This window comes from Ranitomeya imitator, chromosome 8 (assembly GCF_032444005.1).
Source record: "Ranitomeya imitator isolate aRanImi1 chromosome 8, aRanImi1.pri, whole genome shotgun sequence".
Taxonomy (NCBI): domain Eukaryota; kingdom Metazoa; phylum Chordata; class Amphibia; order Anura; family Dendrobatidae; genus Ranitomeya; species Ranitomeya imitator.
This window is the reverse complement of record NC_091289.1, coordinates 79,496,828-79,509,469: the sequence shown is the minus strand read 5'-3', so window position 1 is coordinate 79,509,469 and position 12,642 is coordinate 79,496,828. Positions and strand designations below refer to the sequence as shown.

The window sequence follows — 12,642 nt, the reverse complement described above, 5'->3', positions numbered from 1 at the left end:
GCTGCTGTTATATTTGGAACTTTCTGAAGAGGAGGCGAAAGAGCTAGAGGCTGAGTCAGCAAAGAAAGCCAAAAATGTTCCTGCTGCTCTGGCTTTAAAAGCGGTTTTCCTACTCCCAGATAAGGGAGCCTTCGAGGCCTTGTGTAGCCAGACGATGACGCTGGCTCAACACCTCGAGCCTTAGGTGCTATTTTGCTTTTCCCACTACCACCAGATGCTCCACCACCACTATCAGTACCAGCTGGCAACGACCGCCCACGGCCTCTTCCACCAGACTTCCTCATTTTTGGGAAAATCTAACCAAAATAACAACCATTTTATATGGTAACATAGTAACATAGTAATATAGTGAGACCGAAAAAAGACATTTGTCCATCCAGTTCAGCCTGTATTCCATCATAATAAATCCCCAGATCTACGTTCTTCTACAGAACCTAATAATTGTATGATACAATACTGTTCTGCTCCAGGAAGACATCCAGGCCTCTCTTGAACCCCTCGACTGAGTTCGCCATCATCACCTCCTCAGGCAAGCAATTCCAGATTCTCACTGCCCTAACAGTAAAGAATCCTCTTCTATGTTGGTGGAAAAACCTTCTCTCCTCCAGACGCAAAGAATGCCCCCTTGTGCCTCTCACTTTCCTTGTACTTGGTACTGTAAAACAAGGTAGAAGGTGCATATAAACTTGTTGAGAATTTAAATCTCCCTTTTTTGGGGGAGAATGAACCAAAACGCAGGCCCAGTGTATAACACTACACAATGTTTTCAAATAATTTTTATTAACAATTTTTTTTAAACAAAACCAATATAATGCATTTGTGAAATATTAGTATGCATCTACATCAAAGAAAAGGAAGTGGTTGGGAGAAGGGGTGAGGGGAATAGGGGAACAGGAGGGGAAGAGGAAGGGGCAGGGGAAACATAATAACAAAACAAGAAAGAACAAAACTAACAGATAAGCAATAACCTTGCTTTTTGGGCCACTGACCTAGTTAGGCCAGAAACAAATTGCCCTAATAAAGAAAGAAAACTTTTAACTTAGTTACTCGTCAACAACACCACAATCCACCGAAAAGATTACCGATTTTGGAATCTGAGGTTCCATTTATTCCATTTTTTTTCATATTTTTGTAAACATCCATTCGCTATAGCGAATTTAAGATCTAAGGAATTGTGAAGATTAAGATTGTCCACAACGTCAGGGAAACTCGGAGCCTCAGAGCTCTTCCACATCGCTGCAATTTTGTTTTTAACTATCAACAAGATATGGATTATTACAAACCTCATTGAGTAATGTAATTTTTCGATGTCCACTGATAGGAGAGCCGTCTGGGGAGTCAGGACAAAGTCCTCATTGAGCAGAGTACTAATGTATTTGGAGACCTGCTTCCACAGGTTTGTTAATTTTGGACATGACCAAAATATGTGAAGTAAGTCCCCCTTGTTTCCACATCCCCTCCAACACAACGGTGAAGAGCTTCCGCCGAAATGAGTAATTCTATCTGGTGTAAGATACCACCTTGTAACTAATTTGTAATATGTCTCGTGGAGTGGAAGCGAGATATTAGAGGCATAAGTGTTTTTTAATGCTTCTTCCCACTGCTCGTCATCTATTTGTAGGCCTAATGTTTTCCCCCATTTTTTCATGTATTTGTTCTTTTTAAATGTATAGTCTTTATTGAAAATATTATATAGGAACTTAGTGCTCCAGAAAACTTTATGATCAAGATTTCTAAGCAATAAATATATTGGTTCGAATTTAGGAGAAGCCTTAGAAATGAAGATCTGAAGGCATTCTTTAACAATGAGGTACTGATTAAATTCTGACGAAGGGATATTAAATTTTTGTTTGATTTCTGAGAAATTTAGTAGTTTATTGTTTGCCAACAAGTCTCCTAATTTTTTTACTCCCTTTTGTTCCCATAATGTTGGAAATTTTTGTCCGAATAGAGAGGTTATTAATGAAATTGGTAGAATTTCCCCAATTGTTGTTTTATTTTTTTCCCCCGGGATTTTAGCTAATTTATCCCATGCTTGAAGATTGGCTGAGATAATCAGATGACTACGTTTATATTTGTCTAAATTTAGGGTATGTTTAATGAGAAGGTGTCCCAAAGAATCAGATTTATTTAAAGACAACTCCATATCGAGCCACACCGGGTTATCTTTTTTATTGAACCATCCCTGGCTATGTTTTATTAAATTAATTTTGTGGTATGCTTGTAAGTTCGGGAGACCTAATCCACCATTTCTTTTACTTTTGTAAAGGATGTCCCTAGATATTCTGGCTTTTTTCCCACTCCAGACAAAAGACAGTATTTTTTTTTTGACAGTTTTTGAAAAATTCTGAAGAAAACATCAAAGGTAATGTTCTAAAGATGTACAGAATTTTTGGAAGTATCATTGATTTGACCGCTAGAACCCTACCCATCAACGATAACCCCACTTTACCTCATGATTGAAAATCTTTATTAATTACTGAAAGAATGTTCTCCCCATTAGTCTTGGCCAATTCGCTAACCCTTTTTGTAAAAGTAATTCCTAAATATGAAATCTGTTCCTCCTCCCAGGTAAAATCTACCATTTGTTTTATTGAATTAATGGTTTCTTCTTGTAAATTGAGTTGGAGTATCTTTGATTTAATATTGTTTATCTTAAATAGAGAAATTTTAGAAAATTCCTCAAGTGTTTCCAGGAGGTTTTTAATGGAATTGTGGGGGTCTGTTAGAGTTAGTAACATATCGTCTGCAAACAGGGATATTTTATATTGGTTGTTACCGATGTCCACTCCTAGAACATTCTTGTTAATACGAATCATTTCTGCTAAGGGTTCAATTGCCAGGGCAAACAACAGGGGGGACAGTGGACAACCCTGTCTAGTTCCATTACTTATTGGGAAGGATTTTGATAAGTTGTTGTTAATGTAAATTTTTGCACTGGGTATCGAGTAAAGCGCAAATACCGACGTGAGCCATTTATCATCAAAACCGAATTTCTCCATCACCATTTTAAGATACTGCCAATTTATTCGATCAAACGCCTTTTCGGCATCAAGTGTCAACAGGACAGATGAAGTACCATTGGCGTTAATTTTGCTGAGAATGTTGAGTAATCTCCTGGTGGCATCGGAGGTTTGTCTCCCCTCGATAAACCCAGATTGGTCATATTTTATCACTTTTGGTAAGATTTCTTTTAACCTATTAGCTAAGATTTTCGAATAAACTTTAACGTCTGTGTTTATAAGTGAAATAGGCCTATAGTTTTTTATTTCGTCAATGTTGCTCTGTGGTTTTGGGATCATTATCAAAGTTGCCTCCAGCATTTCTTTGGGAAGAACACCTAAACTTGATGCAGTGTTAAAAATATTAGTCATGTGAGGAGCCAATAGATCTGAGAAGATCCTGTAATATTCATTAACCAACCCATCTGGTCCTGGTGATTTTTGGAGTTTCAGGGATTTTATTGTATCTCTGACTTCAGATACTGTGATGGCCTTTGTTAAATTATCTAGATCTGATGATTCCACTGTTGGAAGGTGTAATTTACTAAGAAATGACCTAATTTCTTTTGGATCTGGAATGGGGGTTAAAGGATCATCCTTTAAGTTATACAGGTCCTTCTCAAAAAATTAGCATATAGTGTTAAATTTCATTATTTACCATAATGTAATGATTACAATTAAACTTTCATATATTATAGATTCATTATCCACCAACTGAAATTTGTCAGGTCTTTTATTGTTTTAATACTGATGATTTTGGCATACAACTCCTGATAACCCCAAAAACCTGTCTCAATAAATTAGCATATGTCACCCATCCAATCACATAAAAGTGTTTTTTAATAACAAACAAAAAAACCAACAAATAATAATGTTCAGTTATGCACTCAATACTTGGTCGGGAATCCTTTGGCAGAAATGACTGCTTCAATGCGGCGTGGCATGGAGGCAATCAGCCTGTGACACTGCTGAGATGTTATGGAGGCCCAGGATGCTTCAATAGCGGCCTTAAGCTCATCCAGAGTGTTGGGTCTTGCGTCTCTCAACTTTCTCTTCACAATATCCCACAGATTCTCTATGGGGTTCAGGTCAGGAGAGTTGGCAGGCCAATTGAGCACAGTAATACCATGGTCAGTAAACCATTTACCAGTGGTTTTGGCACTGTGAGCAGGTGCCAGGTCGTGCTGAAAAATGAAATCTTCATCTCCATAAAACATTTCAGCCGATGGAAGCATGAAGTGCTCCAAAATCTCCTGATAGCTAGCTGCATTGACCCTGCCCTTGATGAAACACAGTGGACCAACACCAGCAGCTGACATGGCACCCCACACCATCACTGACTGTGGGTACTTGACACTGGACTTCAGGCATTTTGGCATTTCCTTCTCCCCAGTCTTCCTCCAGACTTTGGCACCTTGATTTCCGAATGACATGCAAAATTTGCTTTCATCAGAAAAAAGTACTTGGGACCACTTAGCAACAGTCCAGTGCTGCTTCTCTGTAGCCCAGGTCAGGCGCCTCTGCCGCTGTTTATGGTTCAAAAGTGGCTTTACCTGGGGAATGCGGCACCTGTAGCCCATTTCCTGCACACGCCTGTGCACGGTGGCTCTGGATGTTTCCACACCAGACTCAGTCCACTGCTTCCTCAGGTTCCCCAAGGTCTGGAATCGGTCCTTCTCCACAATCTTCCTCAGGGTCCGGTCTCCTCTTCTCGTTGTACAGCGTTTTCTGCCACATTGTTTCCTTCCAACAGACTTACCATTGAGGTGCCTTGATACAGCACTCTGGGAACAGCCTATTTGTTGAGAAATTTCTTTCTGGGTCTTACCCTCTTGCTTGAGGGTGTCAATGATGGCCTTCTTGACATCTGTCAGGTCGCTAGTCATACCCATGATGGGGGTTTTGAGTAATGAACCAGGCAGGGAGTTTATAAAAGCCTCAGGTATCTTTTGCATGTGTTTAAGAGTTAATTAGTTGATTCAGAAGATTAGGGTAATAGGTCGTTTAGAGAACCTTTTCTTGATATGCTAATTTATTGAGACAGGTTTTTTGGGTTATCAGGAGTTGTATGCCAAAATCATCAGTATTAAAACAATAAAAGACCTGACAAATTTCAGTTGGTGGATAATGAATCTATAATATATGAAAGTTTAATTGTAATCATTACATTATGGTAAATAATGAAATTTAACACTATATGCTAATTTTTTGAGAAGGACCTGTATAATTTGTGGTAGAATTTAGGAAATTCTTCTGCTATGTTTGTTGGATGGTGGATCATATCCCCCAAACTATTTTTTATTTTATTTACTCTTTTATTTATCCTGTCTCTTTTAAGTTTGGCTAGCATGTATTTCGTCGGTTTATTAGTCTCGGAATAGTTCTTAAATTTTGATGCCTTAATTATTTTTTCATAGTCCTCCATAATAGCTTTATTCAATTGTTGTCTCAGTGCGAGTATGTCTTTGTAAACGCTTTGCGCGTCATTATTTGGGTTATTAAGATTATTTTCTTTTTCTCTGATTTTTTTCTGAATATTCATAATTTTTTCTCTTTGTTTTGCGTTATGTCTAGCTGAGATCTGAATTAATTTTCCCCTAATTACTGCTTTGTGGGCGTTCCATATCACAAATGGGTGTGTTTCACCATTTATGTTTTCTTTGAAATAATTTTGCAATGAGGTTTTAATTTCCTCTCTGTATTCTGGAACGTTCAGCAGGTAACTATTGCATTTCCACAAAGCAGAATTTTTAAGATAGGGTCCAATCATGACTTCAGTTACTATGGGTGAGTGATCAGATATTGACCTGTCCAGAATAGTGGCTTTTTTTATTTTAGTTATAGTATATATTTCTGTTAGAAACAGGTCAATCCTGGACTCTGTTTTATGTACCAGTGAGAAGAAGGAAAACTCCCTCGAGATAGAGTTTAAACATCTGAAAGTGTCAAATAACTCGTTACTGGTAATCCATTTGTCGAGATTAATAAAGGAACTACGTGAGGCAGAAGTAGAGTCAAGTTTCCCATCGGGGACCATATTAAAATCTTCCATAATGTATAATTCTCCTTGTTTACATTTATGGATTTTCCTCATAACCTTATTTAGGAAGCTTAGTTGTTTTGTATTAGGGGCATATATATTTACGATGGTACAAATTACCGCGTTAATTTGACAAATTAAAATATGAAATCTGCCATTTGTGTCTTTAAGCTCTTCTATAAGTTGGAATGGAACAGTGTTTTTAACCAATGTAATCACTCCTGCCTTCCTTCCTTTGTTCAATGAAGAAAAGCAGTGTGAGAAGTTTTTATTTGAGAATGTGGGGTGATTACCTTCTCGGAGCTTTATTTCCTGCAGGCATACAATTTCTGCCTGCAGTTGTTTAATCTCCCTCCAGACGGCATACCTCTTCCACGGATTGTTGAGTCCCCTGACGTTGTAGGACATGAATTTCAGTTGCATGTTGTGGACCGTTGATGATGCTGCAAGAAAAAAACTTAAAACAAATTTAATACCTAAAGAATATCAAGATTGAACTAGAAATATAGAAAATAAAAGAGAAAAAAAAAAGAAAAACCAGTTGTGTTGTTTAACTTCAAATAATCCAGTTCAATCGACCGATCTTCGTCCCTAAAGGGACCTTTGATCCAATGGGGGAAAAGTTTGTGTGTAATAAAACTCCCACAATACCCCCTTAATTAGAGACCATCTTTTAACTAAAGCCTATTATAAAGGAGAGAAAAGGTTAGAAAAACTACCCAGTTCTGTCAATTTTGAGATCTAAAGAGGTTCAGACCCTCCTCTACTGAGTTAATGATCTTGAATTTGTCCTTATAATGGAACATAAGTTTTGTAGGGAAACCCCACTTGTATTGGATATGTTCCTCCTTGAGAATATCAGTCAGAGGTTTAAAGGACCTGCGCGTATCCAATGTATGTTTAGAAAGGTCTGTGAAGATTTTCAACCTATCATAAGGTTCCGGTAGGGATCCCTTATTTTTGACAAAATTCTGTATTTTTTCTTTAGTCCCGTAAAAATGTAAGCGGAGAATAGTGTCCCTAGGCTTCTCCTCTGATATTCCTTTTGGTTTAGGCAATCTATGGGCTCTGTCAATGCAAAGTTCCAGATTTGAGATATCGGGCAAAGCTTTTTTGAACACTGTTTTTACAAAGTCCTGAAGGTCTGACTGTTTTACTTCCTCCGGTATACCCCTTATTTTTAGATTATTCCTGCGACTCCTATCTTCAATGTCCGCTATTTTAAGCCTCATGTCATTTATTTCCTTTTTTAGTGCCATGTTTTGGGTAGTTAGGGACTCCGTTTTCTGTTCTAATTCGAATATTCTAGAGTCTTGCAGTTCCAGTTTTTTTGCAAAACCTCCACATACTTCTTCAAATATTGAATTGTGTTTATCAAATCCGGCGTTTAGTTTGTCATCTATTAATGATATGATGGTTTGAAAAAATTCTTCTTGAATATTTGGTTTAACTGCCCCTATGTCCGAGTCCGGACGATCCCTTTTAGTGTTACCTATAGGTACTAATGGCTCCTCAGAAGCGGATCTTTTTGCTGACAAGGAAGTATCCATCGCTTGTACCCCAGCTGGGATAACAACAATTGGAGAAGGGGAACCCTTAACTTTCACTTCTGTGTTTGTTTTTGTGTTGTTGGACCGTGTTGCGGGCGCACTTTTTTGCAAAGCCATTTTTATGTTACTTGATTGCAACCTTGTTGCTTTATTTGATTTATAATCGTCCCCTTTTTGTGGGGATCTAGACTTGTCTGGGCTCAGCAAATTAGGTATGTCCACATATGATCTGGAAGCGTGTTTTTTTATTCCGGTTCTTTGCTCCATTTAATAAGTATTACGATTATAATGTGACCACAATCCCTTTATAAGTTACTTTTTGAGGGATCTCCCCAGATTTATTTTGCACAGTGATAATAGTATCTTCACATATGTTAGGTTTCTGTACTCAGGTTACCACTATGCAAGGCTAAGTGCACCTCCCCCCCCCCTGCTGCAGCTGCCCAGCTCTGCCACAGTATTTGATAATCACTCTGACTTGTTTGTGCCTATATGCGCACTAATTGATGTTATTTTGGTGGTACACAGCTCCAAAGTCCCCTCTGTTATATAGTCTTAGCCTCTCAGGATTTATACCCCTTACTTTATATGAAGGCAGTTGTTTATTCCACAGCTTTACTGCCCGCTCACTATTGCATCACTTTCTGGATCACAGTGCACAATTATTTATATTCCACAGCTTTGCTACCCGCACCTTATTGCAGTATTTTCCAGCAAACAGTACACAAATTTATACCACAGCGCGGCTTCCGCTAATAAAGTTATCAGTGTTCCATAGCTGCATGCTCCCAGCTTTAAATATGCTCGTCGGTACTAGGGGTGATTTCTGTAGCAGTCTTACCTTCTGCCTATTAAGGCGGTGCTGCTGTGTCCCCTGCACCAGTTCTTGCGGCCGCTACTGTAATGCTGTGATACTTTTGCAGGGGTTCTGCTACAGTGTGCCGTCCTCTGAGGCTGCGGTGACGGTTGCTCCTGGACCAGCTGTAGATCTCCGGATCCTGGCCTGAGAATGCTGTGCTGCGGTGCTCGCGTCCTAGTTTGCTGTGTCCTCTAGTGATTAGCGGCAAGTCGCGGCTTCACATCTGGCGCGGAGGTGTCCTCTCCAGCGATGGCCGCAGCGGCAAAAGGTCTCCCTCCCGCCGCTGCAGCGGTCCGGATCGGCCCCTGAGCTGTGATGAGGGGGGCTCTGGAGCGGCCCCCACGGTCCTGCACTGCAATAATCGAACTGCAATCCTCCTGGCAGCCGGAGGTGTCTGGGGATATCCCCAGCAACAGGCTCTTTCTTCAGCTGCTTGTCACAGCTCAGCTCCAGTGTGTGAGAGCCTGTAGATGTTGTAATCCTTCAGGAGGGGAGACAAAGACTTCTCACAATGGCAGTGTCACCATGAGGTGCTTCTAGCACAGAAAGTTCAGATCTTCTTATCTCGGTTTCTGCTTTGCCCAGAGACCTGGTTTTGGTCTCATTTTAAGCTTTAGAAGTTAGGCTTTTGATTGAAGGCAAAATCTTGGCAAAAAAAAGGTCTCAAAGTCACTTTTGACGCTTTGTTGTCAGGGTTTCTGTGAGAGCTTAAGACTCCTGCTTCCTCACATTGCAGCAGCCAGGACACGCCCCCCCAACACTACACAATGTAAGTGGCAGAACGTGGCTGGCTGATATACGACAAACTAAGGCTACGTTCACATTGGCGTTCTGCCAATGTGCGTCGCTGTTGCGCCGGCGACGCAGCGGCGACGCAGCGGCGACGCGCCCCTATGTTTAACATAGGGGACGCGTGCGTTTTTTGGGTGGCGTTTTTCGACACTTGCGTCGTTTTCGACACTAGCGTCGGACGCAAGAAAATGCAACAAGTTGCATTTTCTGTGCGTCCGATTTTGGTCAAAAAACTACGCACGCGTCGCAAAACGCGCGCGTTTTTGCGTGCTTTTGCGCGCGTTTTTGCATGCGTCGCGCGTTGCGTCGCCGACGCAGGGCGGCGCAACGCTAGTGTGAACGTAGCCTAACAGACCTGACGTAGATCCACTTTGTGACAATTTGAATCTCCTTTTTTTGGGGGAGGAGACTGCACCAAAACTCAGGCCCAGTGTATAACACTACACAATGTAAGTGGCAGAACGTGGCTGGAAGATATACGACAAACTAACAGAACTGACGTAGATCCACTTTGTGACAATTTGAATCTCCCTTTCTTTGGGGGAAGACTGCAACAAAACTTAGGCCGAGTGTATAACACTACACAATGTAAATGGCAGAATGTGGCTGGCTGATATATGACAAACAAACAGAACTGACGTAGATCCACTTTGTGACAATTTAAATCTCCCTTGTTTGGGGGGAGACTGCAACAAAACTCAGGCCCAGTGTATACCACCACACAATGTAAGTGGCACAACGTGGCTGGTTGATATACGACAAACTAACAGAACTGACGTAGATCTACTTTGTGACAATTTGAATCTCCCTTTTTTGGAGGGAAGACTGCACCAAAACTCAGGCCCAGTATATAACACTACACAATATAAGTGGCAGAACGTGGCTGGAAGATATACGACAAACTAACAGAACTGACGTAGGTCCACTTTGTGACAATTTGAATCTTCCTTTTTTGGGGGGGAGAATGCACCAAAACTCAGGCCCAGTGTATAACACTGCACAATGTAAGTGGCAGAACGTGGCTGGAAGATATATGAAAAAATACAAGGACTGTAGTACAATTTCAATCTCCCTACAATGATCTCAGGACAAGTATGGCAGCAATAAAAAGGACTGCCGCACACAAAAGTGTGGACAAATAAACAAGATAACTGTGCAGAAAGGAGCAACAGGATTTTTGCTTTTAAGAAAGCAGTTGGTTTGCACAGCAGCATACAAACAGCAATGCACCTATCAGGGAGCCTTATAAGGCAGCCTAACAAGCTACAGAGCTGATGCACAAAAATATAGCCTCCACTGTCCCTTCAAAGAAAAGGTGGTGTTGGACAGTGGAAATCGAAACAGCACAAGCGGTTTGGGGGTTAATCTTCCCTCCCGATCTATATCCCTTCTTCTGATGAAGCTGCAGCAACCTCTCCCTCGTTCAATCGGCAGAAGTAAGATGGCGGTCGGTGTGCACGCCCCTTTATAGCCCCTGTGACGCCGCAGAAAGCAAGCCAATCACTGTCATGCCCCACCATGATGCTGCCCGCACTCTGCATCCTCTTTCTTTGGCTGAAAATTGGCGCTGACCTGGTGGCCGATCCCACACTAGGATCGGGTCGGGTTTCATGAAACCCGACTTTGCCGAAAGTCGGTGATTTTTGAATTTGTCCGATCCGTTTCGCTCCACCCTAGTCAATATCTTTGTAACTCCGAACGTCTTTAAAAAAATTAATTCCTGCTATTCCATTTGATTGGGCTAAACCTCTATGATTTAATGTCTCCTCCACCTCCCCCAATACATTCCACATTATTCTTAGTTGTTTTCCTTCATGCAGAATTAACCTACAAGGAAAGAAAGGGTTTATTTTAATTCTGATATTTTTGTTCCATTGACTTGCATAGGTATTGGGTATCGGTATCGGCGATATCCAATATTTTTTGGATCTCGGCCAATCCAATCTGATACCGATATTTCCAAATATCGGAAGATATCGTTCAACACTAGTCAACACTGGATTGAAAGTAGTTGTTTCATCGGTATTGTTGCACCTGTTTTTCTGCCATCATTAATCGGGTCCGCTGCACCCTGCCAGTGCATTTGTTTTGGAGGCCTGAGCAGGTAATCATCTCTGCTTTTTTCTCTGTGATTAATGTAATATACAGTATGCATATAGCTGGACAGTGGGCCCCCAGAGTCAATGTTACTGGTGGTTCCTTGGCATCCCAATTTAACACTGCATGTAAAACCATCCTCATCTCCCAGCATTCTCTAGCTCCCCTTTCTCTGACTGCAGGCTCACCACAAATCTTCAGAAACTTCCTTTGTCGTTGAAACATTTGTTGATATTGAAATAGTAAATAATTACCAATGAGGAAGAGTGAGTGGAGAAAAACTGCTACAGAATTCACCTTTTATTGTCTGAGACTCAGAAGGAGAAGAGAGAGGATAGTATTAGGGCTCTGTTTTTTATGTACAAGTTCTATCTGACTGGTCCGCACAAAATCACAGAGAATTGTCCGATAAGTAGTCATGTCACGGATCAAGTCATGGATCAAAATTGCCAATTTAAGTCTAAGGGTCCTCAACCAATCAGACAGCACTCGGGTGCCATCCATGTGCTGTCAATTTTTCACAGACTGCTTGACAGGAGAAGCTTGAGAAGCTTCCATCAAGTGATAGAAATCTCTAATGGTAAAATCTGACATACTGACCAAACGCTGATGAGTAGCAGACCATTTTTTGACATATGACTATAAGGTCCGAATGCCTCAAAGTCCTAGGTTTAAACCTAATTTGTTTAATTTCTTAAAGTTTTACTAAGCGAACCAAAACTGCATTACATACATTTAACAAATGTAAATGCTTTGTTTTTGGCTCTATGAAGCATACTGGAGATGAGCAAATCTTTTGAAATTTGATGTTCTTTAGATTAGCTGAATTTTTTAGTCAAATTTTACTTGTAGTGAATCAATTCACTGCACATCAAAAGAATTCTGTATTTTCCACTTTTCCTCATAGACTATTTTCTTTCAGTAGTGTGCTGTCACACATTGTTCAGCATTGAATGACTTTCTTTCATATCTCTATGCCTAAGCTATGAGTTGTGTCTTCCTCTCACTATCCAGATGTATCAAAAAATGGCGGCTGCATTTCCTGCATCTGTTTTAATACAGGCTGTAGTAGTCAGTCCAAATAGCTGAAGCTATATGGTAAGATAGCTAAAAGGCATTATGAGGAAGCTGTCCTGGCCACACCTGATATTACATGATTCTTCTATAAATGATGCAACCTTCTGCAATATGTGAAATGGCCTTGACCATTTTAGGTGATTCTTGTTAAGTGTATTGCAATTAGTTTGACTTCGCCGGGTTCAGTAAGTTTCTAAAAATTCTACATTGAGATCCAAGGGGTAA

At 40.5% G+C, this 12,642-nt stretch overlaps 1 protein-coding gene across 1 annotated transcript in view; it reads left to right on the top strand.

Moving 5' to 3' along the window:
- The window catches only part of LOC138647834 (uncharacterized), a 140,995-nt gene that overhangs the window by 34,392 nt on the left and 93,961 nt on the right, over positions 1-12,642 (top strand). The gene's annotated exons all lie outside the window — the stretch shown is intronic.